A 20,336-nucleotide genomic window follows, 5' to 3' on the forward strand; every position below is an offset into this window, starting at 1 on the left:
GGGTTGATGTGAATGGTTTGGGGACTGCAGCAGGGACTGAGATTAGTTTATCTGCTAGAATGGGTATAAACATTGTTTATCGTTTCCATATTGCAGATAATAATAATAATATAATAATAATTTATTATTTATACCCCGCCCATCTGGCTGGGTTTCCCCAGCCACTCTGAGTGGCTTCCAGCAAAATATTAAAATACAATAATTCATAAAATATTAAAAGCTTCCCTAAAAGTCAGATAGTTGTTTATTTCCTTGACAACTGATGGGAGGGAGTTCCCCAGGGTGGGCGCCACTGCCAAGAAGGCCCTCTGCCTGGTTCCCTATAACCACACTTCTCGCAGGGAGGGAACCGCCAGAAGGACCTCGGAGCTGGACCTCAGTGTCTGGGCTGAACGATGGAGGTGGAGACGTTCCTTCAGGTATACTGGGCTGAGATGCTTTTAATTACTGTTAAGGGGGCTTGTGTTTCATCTTGTGTTTCCACAGTATGTTGCATGTGCTATTAATGCATTATATAATGCGCACACACAATGTGTTCCAATAGCAGGACCTGCATGTACTCAGCCTCCATTGATTCTAGAACAACATGTTGAATGTACGCAGGCTTATTGAGGTTGCAGTCACTATTCTGGAACCAACTCTAAAAAAATGACCTTCTGACTACAACATCCTGCCAAATTTTTGATTTTTTTGAAGTTTTGATTTATGCTGATCCCCACTTGCTGCTTTTTGTAACTTCTTACCTGACTAAGAGTGATGTATAACACTAAAACTTATCTTTATTTTGTGGCATTTAGCTTGGCCTAATGAAAGGAAAGGCTCGACTGTATATTTTTGAGGGGTGTGTTTTTCTTTTCTCATACTGCAACTTTTACTTTTCATGAATTTATTGCACAGCTTGTCGACCACTTGGTTGTTATGCAATTAAATGAATAGTTTCTATCTCATGAAAATTCATACATACATATACACACACAAAACACACACACACACACCAAGCTAGTTCCTATCAGCCTAATCTAAACACTTACAATTTTTTGCAACCCCCATCTGGCTTCAGTTTCTTAGGGCTACACCTATATGATTCCAGAGATCCATGATCAGATCTCCAAACTTTCCCAAGGAGCAGCAGGAGAAAACTCCAGATTTGCTCAGAGGAATGATACAGGGGGCGAAGGGTGAAATAACAGTAGCTGATGCCCACTGGGGCTGGTATGGTGTAATGCAGGAGGCCAACAGTAGGTGGAGCCAGAGCCATTGACAGACTGAGCCAACTAATTCTAGCTTTGTCCCCATCCTTCTCCCTGCTGAATTCTACACTGAAAACAAAGGAGGAGGAAGACGACACAGCAACGCCACCTCTGGGACTGGTTGTAAGTCACAAGGCAGGCAGGTGAGGGCTGGCTGAGGGCAGGTGGAGGTTGGTGGGGCAGTACCATTTCCCCCAATGGACCAGCCTTCAATGAGAGACATATTGCAAACAATCAAGTCAACGTTTTTTATCTCATGCAAATTCATAAAGATAATGTATCTGGGCCATACACACACAGCCTTTGTTGCAAACCCTGCTTGTAGATTTTAGAACCCCTTGCAAGCCTGTTTACTCTTCCCCCGACAAAGAGCGCTTTGGTTCGGTCAAAGCTCTCTCACTCGCTCCCTCTCCCTCTCTCACTCCGTGTCTCATTTCTCGACGACCAACCTGGCAACAACTCCATCAAACAGTTTCCAGTCACAGTGGGGAATGGGGAGCCTGCTGGCATCCATCTGTGAAAATGTGTCCAGGCAAGGTGACAAATCTAACTTCTTCCCTCCCAAAAAGTGCTTTAAAAAAAATTAAATCCAGACAATGCATGCTATGCACAGAAACTGTGTGTATATGAGCAGAGAAGAGAGATTGTGGTGCATTGTGGGTGGGGGAGAGCGAAATGTTTTCAGATAAATCCTCTGCACTCTCTCCAATAACAAAACTCAAGGCAGGGAGGGAAAGTGCCTAAATTCAAAGGCACTCAAGAATACCAACAAAACCTTCATTGGGGTGAAGGCATTACAATAGCTCTGGATACCAAATGTGGCTCTCTAGGATTCTCAGTACCTTCCCAGGTTACACCCATCTAACTTCACCGACAGGGAAAGGGGAACCATCTAAGCTGAAGCTGGTGGCCCTGTCCATTTTCTACAATTGCACGCTGCCTTACACAGAGTTAGACCACTGGTCCATCTAGCCCAGCATTGTCTACACTGACTGGCAGCTGCTCTTTAGAATTTAAGACAGGGAGTCTCTAAACCTAGAGATGCCAGGGATTCAAACTGGAGGCATCTCTACCGCTGAGATACAGTCCTTCCCCTAAAAGGAAAGTTAAGTTTGTAGACCTCAAGGCTCTAAATCAAAAAATGTTTCCCAAACTTGGGTCTCCAGCTGTTTTTGGACTACAGTTCCCATCATCCCTGGTCTTGCTAGCTAGGGATGGTGGGAGTTGTAGTCCAAAAATAGCGGGAGACCCAGGTTTGGGAAGCACTGCTCTAAATGAAGGGCTGAATGGAAATAGGAACACAAGTTGCTGGCATTGGTCCATCTACCAACAGCAGCATTCCAGGACAGTTCCAGCTGTACCTGGAGATATGGAGGACTGAACCTGGGATCTACTGTCTGTAAAGCAGATGTTGTAGCACAGAGCTGCAGCCCTTCCCATGTTAAATTCGAGAGTGCTCTATTGACCCGATGGACAGTTCGGAAGCTGAGCAGGGATCTGAACTCGGCACCCTGTGGCTTTAGTCCAACACTCTAACCACACTGCGCTTTCTCTCTCACACACATACAGTTTCTCTGCCCTTCCCACTAGCAAGGGAACATCCCCTTCTGAAAGAGAGAAGCGGAGAAATACTTCCAGCCACCAGGGAACACAAAACGTTCTGTTATTAAATCCCCAACCACTTTAAAGCTCCCGTAATTAATTTATGGACTTCACTGCCCCAACATGCGCTGATGGCTTAGATGGCTTTAAAAGATAGCAGGCAAAATCATAGACTCAGTGGGATGCAGGAAGCCTGACTATGGTCTAGCAAGGCAAGGCAAATGTGTGGGCCCCAGGGAGTCGCTTGCCACCATTTTCCTCCTCCTCCTCAAGTTATTTTATTTTTATTTTTTTACTTCTGTGAGAATACTTAAGCAAAGCCCCCCCACTGGATCAGGCCAATGGCCCATCTAGACCAAAATCCTGTTCTCGCAGTGGCCAGCAAGAAGTCTATGGAAATTCCATGAAAAAGATCCTATGTGCAACAGCAATTTTCCCCTCCTGCAGTTGCCAGCAAGTGGTATTCAAAAGCTCCAGCCAAGGAAGCAGAGCTTAACCATCATATTTAGTAGCCATTGATAGCCTCCTCCATGAATTTGCCCAATTCTCTTCTAAAGTCATCCAAGTTGATGGTCATCGCTGCCTCCTGTGGCAGGGAGTTCCACAGTTTAACTCTGTGTTGCATGAAGAAATGCTTTCTTTTACCTGTCCTGAGGCTTCCAACATTCAGCTTCACTAGATGTCCATGAGTTAGGACAGGCTTCCTCAGCCTCGGCCCTCCAGATGTTTTTGGCCTACAACTCCCATGATCCCCAGCTAGCAGGGCCAGTGGTCAGGGATGATGGGAATTGTAGTCTCAAAACATCTGGAGGGCCGAGGTTGAGGAAGCCTGAGTTATAAGGTAGGGGGGGGGGAAACACTTTCTGTGTCCGCCTTCTCCATGTCACGTCTAATTTTTTTATAAACTTCTGCCTCTTCTCTAAACTAAAAAGTTTAGAGTTATACACAAGCTCACCTTAATACAACTAGTGCACTTGCAGAGGTTTAGGGGCAGGCATCCTGCTTCATTTCCAGTCACTGCCTGGACCATATAGCTTCCTTCTAAAATCCTGTCACTTTCTATACTGCAGATTTTCTGGTTTATTCTATTTTGCTCTGCTTTTGTTGTGCTATAGCAGAAGTCAGCGCCCCCTTCCCCAAGATGGCAATAATATGGTGGTACTGGGGAAGCCTTAAGGAACAACTAATAAAGTGGAATGATGCGTCCGGTACAAATCAACCTGTTGTTGTTGTTGTTGTTGTTGTTGTTGTTGTTGTTGTTGTTGTTGTTGTTGTTATTATTATTATTATTATTATTATTATTATTATTAATATTACAGTGGTACTTCGGGTTAAGTACTTAATTCATTCCAGAGGCCCGTTCTTAACCTGAAGCACCACTTTAGCTAATGGGACCTCTTGCTGCTGTGCTGCGCCGCGGAAGCACAATTTCTGTTCTCATCCTGAAGCAAAGTTCTTAACCTGAAGCACTATTTCTGGGTTAGTGGAGTCTGTAACCTGAAGCGTATGTAACCTGAGGTACCACTGTATTATTAAATGTGTATGCCGTCCTATACCCGCAGGTTTCAGGGCAGTTCACAAGACATAAATCACAAAATAAAAACACAAAATACATCATCAAAATAAAAACAAAAGCAACCCAGTAACCCCCACCCCAGTATTCTTGTGTCCATGACATGCTGCAGAATAAGCACAAGAAGAAGAAGGGAGAAAACATGGATTTGAAGGGGTTCATAGTTAGACTTTCTGGGCTGCGGGAACTTGCTCTGTGAAAGCGTACTGTCATGATGTCTGGAAGTCACCTCCAGGCTCAGAACCAGTAGGGTCACTGCTTTTTTACATTCGAGTGTGCCCCCAAGCATTTCTTAAGCTCTTAAATTTCTCAGGCAAAACCCAGCATGAGTGGCACAGGCAGATTTAGGGGAGTGCAGCCGGTTCGGTCACACTGGGCACAGAGCCTCAGAGGCGCTGCAACTATTATTTAGAACGGAGCGCAGGGGGCAGAGGGCGTTGAATTTTGGCCATCGCACAGGGTGTTGCTGAAATTTAACACGCCAATGTCTGCCACTGGTCCAGGTTAGAATCATGGACTTGTACAGTAGAGTTTTAAGGGACCACAGCGGTCATCTAGTCCAACCCCCTGCCAAAGTGGGGGTTGAATCCATAACCCTGAGATTAAGAGTCACATGTTCTACCAACTGAGTATAGAAATACTTTGTATGAAACAGGGCAATCAAACTGCTAACACCTGCTGTGTGTGAGAGGGGACCCCAAGAGCCAACTAGTCGTACCCCTGCAATGCATTTTCCCGCTCCTCAAATAGTAAAAGGCAGCATTCTCTGCTAAAGTAGGGCTATTCTCCCATAATAGCTGTGAACAGGTCCTTGTGAGTCACAACTCCTCCTCTTGCCACTATAGTTCAGGTACAGTAGTACCTTGGTTCTCAAACTTAATCCGTTCCGGAAGTACCGTTCCAAAACCAAGGCGCACTTTCCCATAGAAAGTAATGCAAAACGGATTAATCTGTTCCAGACTTTTAAAAACAACCCCTGAAACAGAAACATGAATTTTACTATCTAACGAGACATTGATCCATAAAATGAAAGCAATAATCAATGTGATGTGCTGTACTATAAAATAAATTAAACAATATTGTAGATAAAAATTAAAATTATATTTTTTTCTTACTTGCACTGATGATAGTCATGGTTTGGATGGGGGGCTTTTATCCATTTCCGCAGTCACACAATCAATCGATCAATCAGTAGCTGAACTGGGTTCCACACAGTCACAAAAACAAATTAACCAAAAAAGCCTCAAAAACAAAAACGCAAAATAAATAGCAAAAACAAAAGCGCCACACTTAATCCATTCCGGAAGTCCGTTTGACTTCTGAAATGTTCAAAAACAAAAGCGCAGCTTCTGATTGGTGCAGGTGCCCTGGAAACAATACCCGACAGCTGCATCGGACATTCGGCTTCTGAAAAGCATTAGAAAACTGGAACACTTACTTCCAGGTTTTCGGCATTTGAGAACCAAGGTGTTTGAGTACCAAGGTGTTTGAAAACCAAGGTACCACTGTATAGAATTGAACTGCAGATTGTGGCTTGATCAAGTTAAGTTTACAAATGACCTTGGTTTTGAAGCCAGGTCTCTCCCCTAAGGGACTTCCAGATGGTGGTTTTTTTGGGTAGGATTCAATTGCAATTTGGGAAATTTGGGTCTTACAATTCATTTGGTCCTCTTGTGCAGCAAACCCACTCCCCCCCCCCCGTGAGAGGACTTTGGAGTAAAGAAAATGCACTGGAAAGTGTGGGGTAACTTCATCTAACATCCCCACAGCTAATCAGAGTGACCGCTCATTAAAGAGTCAGCGTCCTCTAATCTTGCGGTGAAATGAATCAGGTGGAACGTTCAGTAAACAGGTTGCCAGGAAGCAATAGTAGATCCAAGCTCAGCGTTCTACCCTGAGGGCCAAAACAGGTCTGACACCAGAAATCTCCTGACAGTTGTCTCTTCCCTCCCACATTGAAAAGCAGCTGTGGGGAGGTGTGTTTTTTAAATTAAAAAATCAGAGCACTAGTACCTGGAGAGGAGCCAAGCCCTTTACCCTGTGCTTGCTTACTGGCTATCGGTCCCCTCCTGTAGCTTTGCGTGAACCTCCTGGTGGAAAGCAAATGCAGACATGAAACAGATCTCTTCTTCCAGAGAATTCATAGGAGCCTTAAGTGGCAACTTAGATCCATAAAACTATATGGAACAATAAAGATTAGACCCTTTCCCGTCCCGCCTCCCAACACAGCATCACTGTTCCGAGAAAAAAAAACCACGCAACTACTTTTTAAATGAGAAAGAAATTGCTATCAAGGCTCTGTTGCAAGACTCCCGCATCCCATCTGTTTTGATGCTGGGGGCTCTTGAGTCTAGAAATGTTCTGGCTGGATAGCTAATATTTCAGCTAGCTTGCAAAATTGTTCTCTACTCCTATATCCCCACACTTTCCCTGCATGGAATATTTAGGGAATTTCCCTTATACTTCACAAAGCTCTGAAACAAAAAAACACATACCATTGTAGCAGTCAATCTGGGACCCTCCATGATGCTGGAGTTGTTTTTTTGGGGGGGTGTATTCTGTGTCATGTCATTCAGCAAATAATAGTGCTTTATTGTTTATTTGTACTGGACCGCCCAAACATCATTCTGTTTTACTAGCCATGCTCTTCCAATGTTTCCACATTATTGCCATCTGGAGGGGCACTCTTGCAATATAGCGCAAAATAAATAAAATAAAAATAAAAATGGGACCAATAATAATAGCAATCCCATTTGTGGTATAAAACGTTGCGGGATTTCAGGAGATAGTTCTGGGACGTGCACAGATCGCAAACAAAGCTGCAGTTTCCCCCCCAAAAAAACTTTTGCAAGCTCAAAGAGTGTTGAAAGCAAGATTACGTACACCCAGGTTGATACCACCATGAGAACAGATCATTGTGAATGTGCAATAGAAAGGATGCCTTGAAAGCATGGGTAGGCACACTAAGGCCTGTGGGCCGGATATGGCCCAATCACTTTCTAAATCCGGCCCGCAGATGGTCTGGGAATCAGTGTGTTTTTACATGAGTAGAATGTGTGCTTTTATTTAAAATGTATCTCTGGGTTATTTGTGGGGCATAGGAATTCATTCAACCCCCCCCCCCAAAAAAAATATAGTCCAGCCCCCCACAAGGTCTGAAGGACAATGGACCAGCCCCCTGCCGAAAAAGTTTGCTGACTTTCTCTCTTAGCTTGACCTACCTAACAGGTTTGTTGTGAGCATAAGGTATTTCAGGGGAGGGGTAGTTAGAGTGTTGGGTTAGGACCCCAGGAGTTCAAATTTCCACTCAGCCATGAAGCTCCCTGGGTGACCTTGGGCTACTCACTGCCTAACTTGCCTCACAGGGAAGCTGTCAGAGTAAAATGGAGAGGGATAACTGTGTATGCCACTTTGAGCTCCTTGGAGAAAAAGGTGGGATATAAACACAACAAACAAAGAAATGTGTGCGCTGCATTGAACTTTGAGGAAAGGCAAACGATGCATCAGTACATAACAAATTAATGTTTATTAAGAATTCACAATTTATTATTTTTTACTATTCATTTAAACTATGCATTAACTGATGGCATTTGTCCCCTATCTTTCCTCCAAGACAGGTGCCATGCAGCTGGTGTGCGGGCTAGGGAGGTGGTGGTGAAGGGGACGCCACAGCAGTTGCCCTGTCTATGTATCTGATGCAGGTTCTGCAGTTGTGCCGCCTGCTGTAGGAGCTGCTTCCTCTATGAACTGCATGCATATTTGTAAAATAGCAATAGATATTAAGGTTTCCAGTGAACTCTCATTCAAGAGAAGCCAAGCCTTGTGCAGCACTGCCTCTGGATTTCTTGCTGCTTGGCTGGGGGTGGGGGTGGGGAGACGGAGAGCTTAACACAATGAATGCAAACATCACATTTTCACTCGCTCATAAGATCATGGGAAACATGGGAAGCTGCTCTGTAGTGAGCCAGACCATTGGTACTTCCAGATCAGTATTGTCTACACTAACTGACAGTGACTCTCCAGGATTGGAGATGCCAAAGACTGAACCCGGGACTTTCTGTATGCAAAACAGAGATGCTCTAACCACTCAGCTATGCCCCCTTGAGACTGAGCATTTCGCTCATTGTTACATTTATATCCCACATTCCCTGCAAAGAGCTCAAGGGGGCATACATGGTTTTCTTCAACCCCATTTTATCCTCACAACAACCCTGTGAAGGAGGTTAGTTTGAAAGACTGTGGCTGGACCAAAAACATCCAGTGAGCTTCACGGAGATTTGGACCTTGGTCCAGCTCACTAACTTATCTCCAGCCAAAATGGCTGTAACTTGTGCAGAGCCGTAGCTACAGGGAGCTAGATGGGTTTTTTGCCCCGGGTGAAGCCTCCAGGGGGGCACCATTGAGGATCCCAGTCTCTCTCTTGGTGCATGGCAGAGTTCAAAACTGGGTCTTTGACCTGGGTGAAATAAAGCCTAGTTAAACTTAACCCCAATCATAGCAACAAATAAGGAACCACGGGCTATGTAAGATTTGGGTCAGCACAAACCACACACCCACATCTCCAGGAGAGTGTTTTCTAACTCTCTCTCTCTAACACACACACACACACACACACACACACACACAGAGAGAGAGAGAGAGAGAGAGAGAGAGAGAGAGAGAGGGAGAGAAGGGGGGAAGAGAAGTAATTAGGTGGATTTAAGGGCTCAGATTGTATTTTTTTTTTAAATGCACCTACATTCCAGTTCCCAGTAGGATGCTTTCCATATCTCCTTCATCAACCACCTGAGAGACTATTCTTCACATTTTACAGACAGAAGGCAAATCTGAAATGTATCAGCGACATTTTACAATCCCCACTTAATTAGGACTCGAACCCAGGACCGAAAACGGCAGTTCGCCACAACATGATAGCTGGAATTTAGTGGGACAACGAGCAATCCACGTTTAAATGTCACTCCCAGCCCCAGTATTCTCTCTCTAAACAGTCCTCTTCCCACCCTCCAAGCTACAAGACTGCAACCTAACAATGCAACCAGTCTACTCCGAAGTAAGTCCCACAGAGTTCAACGGGTTCTTGCGTGTGCAGGCTTTGCTATCAGTGAGAATTAATCTTGAGAAAAAGTACGCAGGATCTCGGCTCACTCAGCTTCGAGAGATGGGGGCGGGAGGAATACAAGTACATATAACACACAGGTAGGTAGTTGAGCGTCTTCGGGCAGAAACAGCTCCCGGGACGGCTGAAAGGATTTGGAAATATTAATCGCCGGAAGTAGCTTGTGAACAGTACAGAACGTCCCAGGAATTCGGATTTCTTTTGATGGAATGCACGATTAAAGGAAACCTGTAAATATGCCTCAATAACTCTTGGCATGAGTATACCGACTCAGAAGTAAGCCCATTGATTAGAGGGAAACATGGAGAAACAAACCAGATGCGCACACACACAACTTCCTTGCTAGCTAGCTAGCTACGGCAAGAAGCAATAGAAAAGTAGGATCTCTTGGAAAGCGGCGCCGTAAATCCCCGAGCGCAGCGCAGCTGCGTCTCTGAACCACATTAGCGCGGGGAGCTGTCCGAGGTTCTGATCTATCCCGAGGTGCTGAATACGCCTCAGTACCGACCCCCTTTTTAACCGAAGAGGAACAATGAGACTTTATTACCGGATACCTTCCTAGAACTAAGAGACGCGCAGTTCTTTCAAGGCTCCTTGCCGCCCAGATTTAATCGCTTCCCTCTTCCCACTTTCTGAGTTTAGGCTCCCTCCAGCAAGGGTTGCCTGCCTCGCCCTGGGCAACTCCGAGAGCGCGCTGGCTCAAGTGGCAGGAAGGCGCCCTGGCAGAGGGCGGTCCGCGCCGTCGGAGCCAGGAGCGAGAGACCGCGAGGACTCTGGCCGAACGGGGTCAGCGCGGGAGGGGAGCGGAGGAAAAGGACCCGTGTCAGTATCAGCAAAGAGAACAAGGGGCTGGATTTCTCCGAACCCCGTCTTTCAAAACTCACGCTCCCCCACCCTTATTTTAAACAAATTTTGGGTTTAGGATTAAGTCCTAAAAATAACATCCTCTGTCAGCATTCGCCAAACACTACCCTCCCCTTCACACGTTACGATTGGGAGCGGGGGTATCTAATTACCTGCCACCTTTCTAGGTATGGCGAATAAATCTGACAGCAAACGATTCTTGCCGGAAAATGGAAAGCCGACCCCCCTCCCAAAACTCCCCTCTCAGCTACAGTGTGACAGCAGAATGCTACTGCTCTCCGGTCCAAATCGCGCCGCGGAACGAATATTTTATTGGTGCGCTTGCAGCCTCAGTTAACCGTCTGAGAAATGGGAAGACGGGAAACTCACGCGGTGAAATGTCGCTGGAAGCAATCTGGAGCTGCTAGAGTCCCCGGAATAAACCAAAGAGGAAAACAAAACAAAACTCCGAACCTGTCTTATTTATTCACGTTTTCCCTTCGTTTGTCTCCCATCTCTCCTGTACCAGATGGAAAGGTTAATTTATGGAGTCTAATTCGGGCTGGTTGATGGAACAGCTTTTATCCCCCCCACCCCGACGTGAAAAGGAGAAGCATCTGCCCAGAAACTGCGAAGATGGAGCCCCGATTTTGGGAAGTGGGGAGCGAGCAGGAGACTGGATCGAACCGAGCCCAGCCCCCCCCCCCAGCAAATTGCGAATTTTCCCAGTTATCCTACTCAGGAAAGCAGACCATAAAGAGTCTGGAGAAGAAAAAGGCGCGCGCAAGGGGGGGGGTGTTCTATTGAGCTCCGGAACCTATTTCAACCCGTTTCACTTGAAAACACATGACTTTCCCGGTTCGACAGTGCCTTTGGGCGTGTGCCTTTCCCTCAGCAAAGTAGAGTTGATTAAATGGGTTAGAGTCGTAGCTCGGGGGCAAAGCGCCTGCTTTTCACGCAAAAGGTCCCTGGTTCGATCCGCGGAGCCTGCCTGCAACCCTGGAGAGCAGCTGCCGGTCCGTGTAGGCAATCCTGAGCGAGATGGACCACTGGTTCAGTATTAAGTATTCTATGCTATCCTATGTAAATACGGATTTAGCCTCGGTTTGCTCTGGCTTTGAAGCTAAAGGTTAAAAGGGGGGGGGGGCAGAGAGACGTGTAGACCCGTTTGCTTAGAAGTAGGTCCCAAGGAAGAGCGGCGCCACCCGATTGGATTTCCTAAACTCCCGCCCTGAGCGCTGGAGTTCCGCGTAACCCAAATTAAACCCGGTTGCTTACACTCTGTCCAGGAGCACGCACAATCCCCGCTTAACGGATGGGTCTGTTCCAAGGCTGGCTCCGCTGGCAAAGCCGGCTTGCTGGACGCCTCTTGGCAGGGAGAGAAGCGGACGGACGAGTTTTAAGAGGCTCTCCGTCGCTCCAGAAGAAGGCAGGGCGAAGATTTCAAGGGGTGGGGTTTTCCAGAGAAGCAGATTCCGGCGACGCTTCTAAGGGAAACTTCCCAAGGTCTATTTGACTGTGGAACAGACTGACACAGGACAGAAGAGAGGAGGGAGTGGGAGAGCCCTGCTGTATTGCAGATCTTAGGTGACTTCAGAAGTCCAACTCTATGCTCAGTCAGTAGAGCATGAGACTCCATCTCAGAGACGTGAGTTTGAGCCCCACATTGGACAAAATATTGCAGGCGGTTGGACTAGATGATCCTCGCGGTCCCTTCCAACTTTGCTTCTATGAGTCTAGGACAGGCTCGCTCTCTCTCTCTCTCCCCCCCCCCCTTTGTTCTCCCCGGCCCGGTATATTGAGACAAGAGGCTTGGATCAGAGATCGCCCGGGAAGAGGGATGGGGGAAGTCTGGGAGAAATCATGGCAGGTCCCGAAGATCTGGAATCTCAGTTTTGCGGGTGTATGGGGGAATGTGGGGGTGCTCTAAGGCAAGACTCTCTGGCCCTCACGTCTGTTAAGAACAGCAGAACTAAACCACCGGTGAGTGACCCAGCCCCAGTCAGGGGGCGAGGGGAACTCCGCCTAACTGCTCCAATGCTTGCCCCGAGTTGGCGGGCACCCCGAAGGCGTCTGTGCTTCGACGGCTGGCTCGATGGGCAAAGGAGACGGGGCCACTTACATCCTCCTACACAAACACACACACACACACACGTCCCAAACCGACGCTTGAGGTCAGATTCTCCCGCACCCTTGAAGGCTTCGAGCCCTTCTCTCCGGCTTCAGGAGTTATCAACTCAACCCCCCCCCCATTCCAGCTTTTCCCTGCAGCGGGGAGGGGCTCATTTTGCTGGGTTTCGTCTTAGTTTCTTTTCACGTCGGGTCTCCCCCGCCTACGAACTGCTCAGAGGGCAAGGAAGAGGTTCGCCCTCCTCAAAAAGACGATAGAACCCCACCAAGTTAATCCGAACTAAAGGATGACCCCCCGAACCTATAAAAACAAAACAAAGTGGGGAGGGCTCACCCTCACAGCATGGCAAGCCGGGACTCAGGAGTGCCTCTGGGCATGTGCGGAGAGCCCTCGGCAACATCGCACCAGACCTGGGGGGGCAAGGAGAAATGTTGCCGAGTTAGGGCTTGGAGGAGAGGAGTAGAGGCAGCATGGCAAGTCAGGAATGCCTCTGAGCATGTGCAGAGAGCCACCTCGAACCGAATCTTGGGGGCTAGGACAGTATTGCCAAGTTTGCGCATTCGGAGACAGAGACAGAGACAGAGACAGAGGCAGAGAGAGAGAGAGAGAGAGAGAGAGAGAGAGAGACTAAAGAGAGACTAAAGATAGCTTGAGCCCCGGTTCCTATTTTCTTTGACATGTGATGCATTCAGTGGAAGGAGGGAGCGCTCACCTGGTGGCCGGAGGTGGGTGGCCGGGACCGTCGAGTCCTCGCGGAGCTGTCGGCTCGGCCGGCGCCTCCTTCGCCTGCCTCGCCCGTCGATCCGGCCGTCCTTTTCCTCCTTCTCCGCCCCTTCCCGGTTGCTGAGGTTCCCGCGCCGCCGCCTCCTCGGCTACCCTCCCGGGGAAAGAAGGAAGGGAGGGAGGAAGGGGCGAGGGGGCAGCCCGACCAGCCGGTGGGCTCGCCCTGCCACGCTGCGCCTCCGCTCGGCTTGCTGGGTCCCCTTTATGCGCTCTGCACGGCCCCCGAGTCGAGCGGGACGGCCAACCACGGGGGCGCAGCCAGCGACGAGGCGGCCTCGCCAGCCACCTCGTCAGAAAAGCTTTTATATAAGCGCGTCAGCTCCACGCCCCGCCGGGGGAGCCCGAATCAAACTCCTTCTCCCGGGAAGAGGGAGCGCGTCGCCCGCCCGCCCCCTTCCCCGCCCCGCAAAAAATAAAACCCCGGGACCTGTTTCATGGCTTCTGCAACTCCGCAGGGCGAGGCTGCAAAACCTATGCGCGCTCTGCTCCGAACAAGCCCCGGATTCAATGCTAGCTCTACTCGGCGTAGACCCATTGAAATGGGCAAACCCGACTGCCCGAGGCCCATTGATTTCAATGGCTAGACTCGGAGCAGGGCTGTACCTCGGATACCTCCGAAATTGCGCGCTTATACTAGGGAGTAAGCTCCATTGAACATAGCGGGACTTGCTCCCGAGTAAACCTGCTTGGACTCCCTGGGTTTTTTTGTTCCTCCCCCCTCGCCGACGAAATAAAGGCCCCGAGGATTGTATTATGCGAGGCTGAAATCTTTTGCACACTTACACCGAATGCATTGGGACTCACTCCGGAGTGAAACTAGATAAACCTGTGGTGAGCACAGGGTCTGTGTATGGGTTGGGACGGCTTATTATGCGTGTTTACTGGGAAATAAATCCCACCGCATTCAATAGGACTTACTCCCACGGAAGTCTGCCCTGAATAGGGACAGTTTAGGCACCATTTAGACGGGATTAAAGCTGCAGTCCAAAGGGATTTGTGTGCGTGGGGAGGTTAACCCTCCACTGAATGCGGTGGCGTTGAGTTCTGAGTAAACGTGCATAGTATCCAGGTGCAAAACCAAGGGATGAATTTCTCTTTACCATCAGCCGTGCAAATGAGAAGCCCCTAAAATGGGGGGAAAGGGAGTCCTACTGGATCAGGCCAGTGGCCCATTTAGTCTGGCATCCTTTTCTCCCAGTAGCCAAACCAGATGCCTATGCAAAGCCTGCAAGCTGGACCTGAGCCCAACAGAAATTCTCTCCTGTGGTTTCCAACAACCTCCGATAGTGGAGGTAGAAAGCCACCGGGGATTGTAGCCATTAAAAGTCTGTTTGCTTGTGTGTGTGTGTGATCACACTGTACTAAAAAGACGTCAAGGATTCTGTGGTGGTGATACTGAAAATTGAATCCCTGGGCTCAACTCCACCAAGGCGATGTCCCACTGAGCTCCCTTGCAACTCTACAGTTCTTATGATGTCACAAGATGCTTGTGTGTAGCTATGTATGTGTGTAGTATGTTTCTCTGTGTGCCTTTATCTGTTTATTGCATTTATATCCCACCTTCTCCTCAAAGGAGCTCAAGGTGGAATACATAAAAAAAGGACCCCTGGATGGTTAAGTCCAGTCAAAGACAACTATGGGGTTGCGATGCTCATCTCGCCTTCAGGCCGAGGGAGCCGGCGTTTGTCCGCAGACAGCTTTCTGGGTCATGTGGCCAGCAGGACTAAACCACTTCTGGTGCAATGGGACACCCTGACGGAAACCAGAGCACATGGAAACACCATTTACCTTCCCACTACAATGGTTCCTATTTATCAACTCGTGCTTTCGAACTGCTAGGTTGGCAGGAGCTGGGACAGAGCAACGGGAGCTCACCCTGTTGCAGGGATTCGAACCGCTGACCTTCTAATTAGCAAGCCCAAGAGGCTCAGTGGTTTAGACTACTGCGCCACCCGCATCCCTGGTTCTCCCATCCCTCAGTTTATCTCCAGAACAACCCTGCAAGGTAGGTTAGACTGAGAGACAGTGACTGACCCAAGGACATCAGATCTGAATGCCAGCCTACACACACACACACACACACACACACACACACACACACACTGTCTATATTTGTGGACATGATTTGGGCATGCAGCTGGGGAAAAGACAACTCTGCCCAAACATGTCATTTAAAAAAAAACCAAACCATTAAAAAATAACAGTCCAGAGCTACTGAAAGATTTCTTCAAAAGGAAAAGAAACATTAACAAAGAAAAATAAAAACTGCATCAAAAGGAAACTGTCAATAAAAGGATAAAATGGCACCAGCTGGAACTACCAGGAAGACTTCCCTCAGTAAAAAAATTATTCAGTTTTTAAAAACTGGGCCTTCATTTCACCAATCCAGGGCCTGGTTTGTAGGACACAGTGAGCCCACACTGCATATTTACTGGGAGTGTGTAAAGGTTTGTTCTTGTGTATTGCTCACGGTTAGCAAGGGAAGACCTATCCCGGGTTCAGACCACATTCCAACATGCCTAGGCTTAGCACAGAAGGTGGTTATGGGAGTAAAAAAGGACAACAGAGGAACAAATTAGTTGCAAGGTCCACACTGGGAGCCCACACATTTGTGCAGCCCCAGAAAGCCATTATTTGGCCCACAGTGCCCCCATCTGCACTATACTTTTAAAGCAGTATTATGCCACTTTAACCAGGCGTGGCTTCTCCACAGAATCCTTAGGAACTGTAGTTGGTGCTGAGAGTTGCTTTGTTGTTGTTGTTGTTTAGTCGTTTAGTCGTGTCCAACTCTTCGTGACCCCATGGACCAGAGCACGCCAGGCACTCCTGTCTTCCACTGCCTCCCGCAGTTTGGTCAAACTCATGCTGGTAGCTTCGAGAACACTGTCCAACCATCCCATCCTCTGTCGTCCCCTTCTCCTTGTGCCCTCCATCTTTCCCAACATCAGGGTCTTTTCCAGGGAGTCTTCTCTTCTCATGAGGTGGCCAAAGTATTGGAGCCTCAGCTTCAGGATCTGTCCTTCCAGTGAGTACTCAGGGCTGATTTCCTTCAGAATGAATAGGTTTGATCTTCTTGCAGTTCATGGGACTTTCAAGAGTTTCCTCCGGCACCAGAATTCAAAAGCATCAATTCTTCGGCGATCAGCCTTCCTTATGGTCCAGCTCTCACTTCCGTACATCACTACTGGGAGAGTTGCTTGGAAGACCCCTATTCCCCTCATAGAGCTAAAAGATCAGAATTCCCTTGGAAGAGGATGGTCAGATCACTCTGGGAACTGTAGCTTTGAGAAGGGGAAAGGGCTCTCCTAATAACTCTCACCAGCACTCTTAACAATCCACCGCTCCCAGGAAGAGTTTCCTCAGAGGAATACTGGGAAGTGAAGTTTGCTAAGGGTTTTGGGAACTACAGCTATTTGAAAGGAAAAAACAACAGCTCCCACAGTTCTTTGGGAGTAGCCATGTGCTTTAAAAGTATGGTGCAGATGTGAAGTGCTGTAGAGTAGGGTAGCGGGGGCAGACACCAGACTTTTTAAAAAATCTCTTTTGGGTTTCCCCCCTTTTTTACTAGAACCCCAAGATCTACTAATGAGAGCCAGTTACAAAAGACATAACAGTCAAAACTAAAGGAGAGGGTGCCAACTGAGCTCAGAAATGTTTTACACACAAGCCTGGTTACAGGTAGGTAGTCATGTTGGTCTGCTGTAGTCGAAACAAAATAAAAAAAATCCTTCCAGTAGCACCTTAGAGACCAACTAAGTTTGTTATTGGTATGAGCTTTAGTGTGCATGCACACGTATCTGAAGAATCTGAAGAATTCTGATTCTGAATTCTGAAGAAGTGTGCATGCACATGAGAGCTCATACCAATAACAAACTTAGTTGGTCTCTAAGGTGCTACTGGAAGGATTTTTTTTATTTTGTTTCGACACAAGCCTGGTTAGCTTTCTTCATTTGGGTGTTGCTGCTGTTATACAATTAGGTGCCAGAAATGCTCCTCTGCCTGCTCTTCAATATCCGAATGGTCTCCCTTGGAAGGCGGCGGTATCTCCTTCCCTGGGGGGTTTTAAGCAGAGGTTAGATGGCCATCTGTCAGGGATTCTGGGATTCTTCAGCTGTGATTCCTGCATACCATGGAGGCTTTGAACTAGATAACCCTCAGGGCATAGGAGTAAATTCCAAGGAACCAAGGTCCATTTGCCCCCCAATAAAATATTTAAGGAGGCCAGGCCCATCCAAAGTTGATGGGAATTGCCATTCAAATGGTGTGTGTGTGTGTGTGTGTGCACTGCGTCTTGTGATCAGTTATGCAGGGCAGGGCTTTCCTGGGCCCCCCAATATTTTATTCGTTGGCACCACTGCTGCAAATTGCCCAGAGATTTATTAGAAGGTAGGAATCATAGAACTGTAGAGCTGCAAGGGCCCCTGAGGAACATCTAGTCCAACCGCCTGCAATGCAGGAATATGCAGCTGTCCTGTATGGGGATTGATCCTGCAACCTTGGTGTTATCAACACCATGCTCTAACCAACTGAGCTATGCATAAGCAAGCTGCCTCATACTGAGTCAAGCTATTGACCCATCTACTCAGCAATGACTACAGGAAAGAATAGTCAATGTGGCTCACTCCAGATGTTGGACAAAAACACCCACTGGCCCCAGCTAGCACAGGGATAGTGGGAGTTGTAGACCAACAAGATATGGAAGGGGTCACTTAGTGGCCAACACTTAGTGGAAGTGGCTCTCCAAGGTTTCAGATGGTGGAGATTCCAAATCCTACCTGGAGATGCTGGTGGTTAAACCTGGGAATAATAACAATAATAAATTTTATTTATATCCCGCCCTCCCCAGCCAAAGCTGGGCTCAGGGCGGCTAACAACAATCAAAATAATCCAACATTCTAAAAACATTCATTATAAAATTAATTAAAATCAAATTGATGGCAACCATTAAGCAAAATTCTGCATGCAGTGGCAGATGCTCTGCCACTGAGCTATGGCCCTTCCCCTGAAAGAAAATTTAAGATTATAGTCCTCATTGTTCTAAATAAAGGGCTGAACATGTATAGCAACATAGGAGGTTGCCATATATGAATCAAAACATTGGGCCATCCAGAAGCAGCATTGTCTACACAGGCTGGCAGTGGCCTTTCAGGATATCAGTTGGGGGACATTCCCAGCCCTACCTGGAGATGTCGGAGACCTTCTCCATACAAAGGAGATATTCTACCACTGAGCTATAACACTTCCCCAATCTACTTTCTTCCTTGTCCTCAAGGACTTAGGGGCCAGTTGTTTGTTCGATGTCATTTATTTGAAATCTGCCTTTGAGATTTGTGAATGTTTCAAATCCTAGCTCAGCCTCTTAGCCACTATGCCGAGGGGGGGGGGGGAAAGGTTTGGTGGATAGGCTCCAATTAAAACAAAGATTAAACAAAACATCCTGCTAAATTTGAACCGATCGGAAAAGTAACAGTGGCGGATGTGGCAAAGTTTGCTATGCATGGGAGCGAACTCTTGATCTCAAAGTGTTATGGCACATCTCACAACGTTGCTGGATGAAAAAATCCTGCAGGGATTGCGCAATTTATAGAATCATAGAATTGGAAGGGACCCAAGGGTCATCTAGTCCAACCCCCTGCAATGCAGAAATCTCAGCTAAAGCATCCATGACAGATGGCCACCCAGTCTCCGCTTAGAAAGGAGAGCCCTCCCGGGGGAGACCGTTCTATTGTCAAACAGCTTTTACTGTCAGAAAGTCTTTCCTGATGTTTAGCTGGAATTTCCTTTCTTGTAACTTGAATTGTTCTGTTCTTCCCAGAAAGTTGGATTCTTCTGAAAGTCCTGGGGGTGGGAAGAGGGAAGTAGCACAGGGCAAATACAACAGAGGGTGTGCATGATCCAATGGCCCTGTGCATACAAAGTGAATGGACAAAACATGGCAGCTGAAGAGTCAATGTCTGCAATGGTAGTACCCTGGTAGGTCTTCCTCAACCACGTCAGGAAAGGAAGGGGCCATAGCTCAGCGGTATAGCATCTATTGCCAGTCACAGAAGACAGCACTGAGTTGACTGGGCCAATGCTCTGACTCTGTATAAGGCAGCTTCCTAGGTCCCCATGTTTGTGGAAGGAGCCAATAGCTCCATGGTAGAACATCTGCTTTGCATGCAGAAGGTCCTGGGTTCAAGCCCTGGCATTTCCAGCTGGGGTTGGGAAAAGAGCCTGGTCTGAAACCCTGGAGAGCTGCTGCCAACCTGTGTGGTCAATACTGAGCTAGATGCACCATTGGCCTGACACAGCATAAAGCCTATGTCTATCCACAGTGGCCAATGAATATCCCGTAAAACCAACCCACACCCTTTCTCCACTATTGTCTTCTGCACCTAAGAAGGAAAGACACAGCCTCTCCCCTAAAAATGGGTGGGTGGCTTTGTTCCAGGAGTCTCAAACAGAATCAGTCATTGCATATGTTGTGTGCTGTTTAACATCATGATGACCCCCTTTTATCTAGACCTTCTTAAGTACAATGGAGACTTGTGTTTGACATCAGCCTTTGTAATAGTTCTGGATTTCCATGGCAACGCATTAGGCGTTCAGGCAAACACACACATGTATGCAGAGTCTGCTCATGATCAAGAGTTTTTCTTGTCACCTGATCAGGAAGTGACGGTTCTGATGATTTGCAAATGGAAATTGACTGTGTTCTGGTTGAGACTCAGGTGCTTTGCAGAACAGAGCCAAAGATGGTCCTGTAAGGTGAATGGCCCACTGCCCCACCAACCTCAGTCTACCCTTAACCAGCCCTCCCTGCCTGCCTTCTTACTTATAACCACATAACAACAACAACAACAACAACAACAACAACAACAACAACAACAATTTATTTATACCCATCTGGCTGGGTTTCCCTAGCCACTCTGGGAGGCTTCCAACAAAATATTAAAATACAATAGTCTGTTAAACATCAGAAACTTCCCTAAACAGGGCTGCCTTCAGTCAAGTGGGTGGTCCAACTGATCCAGCACCCTGTTCTCACAGGGGGCA

At 47.5% G+C, this 20,336-nt stretch overlaps 1 protein-coding gene across 5 annotated transcripts in view; it reads right to left on the reverse strand.

The window, feature by feature from the left end:
- NOS1 (nitric oxide synthase 1) overlaps positions 1-20,336 on the reverse strand; it is a gene marked incomplete at its 3' end in the record, with an annotated part of 192,051 nt that overhangs the window by 103,710 nt on the left and 68,005 nt on the right. For 3 of the 5 annotated variants that reach the window (XM_081175251.1, XM_081175254.1, XM_081175255.1), the window contains exon 1: positions 13,228-13,575. The exons of 1 other annotated variant lie outside the window; for it this stretch is intronic. Of the gene's footprint in view, positions 1-11,662; positions 11,869-13,227; positions 13,576-20,336 lie in introns of those variants that run through there. One more of the 5 variants, XM_081175253.1, reaches the window with a different exon arrangement.

This window comes from Podarcis bocagei (genome assembly GCF_964188305.1).
Source record: "Podarcis bocagei genome assembly, chromosome: 16".
Taxonomy (NCBI): Eukaryota; Metazoa; Chordata; class Lepidosauria; order Squamata; family Lacertidae; genus Podarcis; species Podarcis bocagei.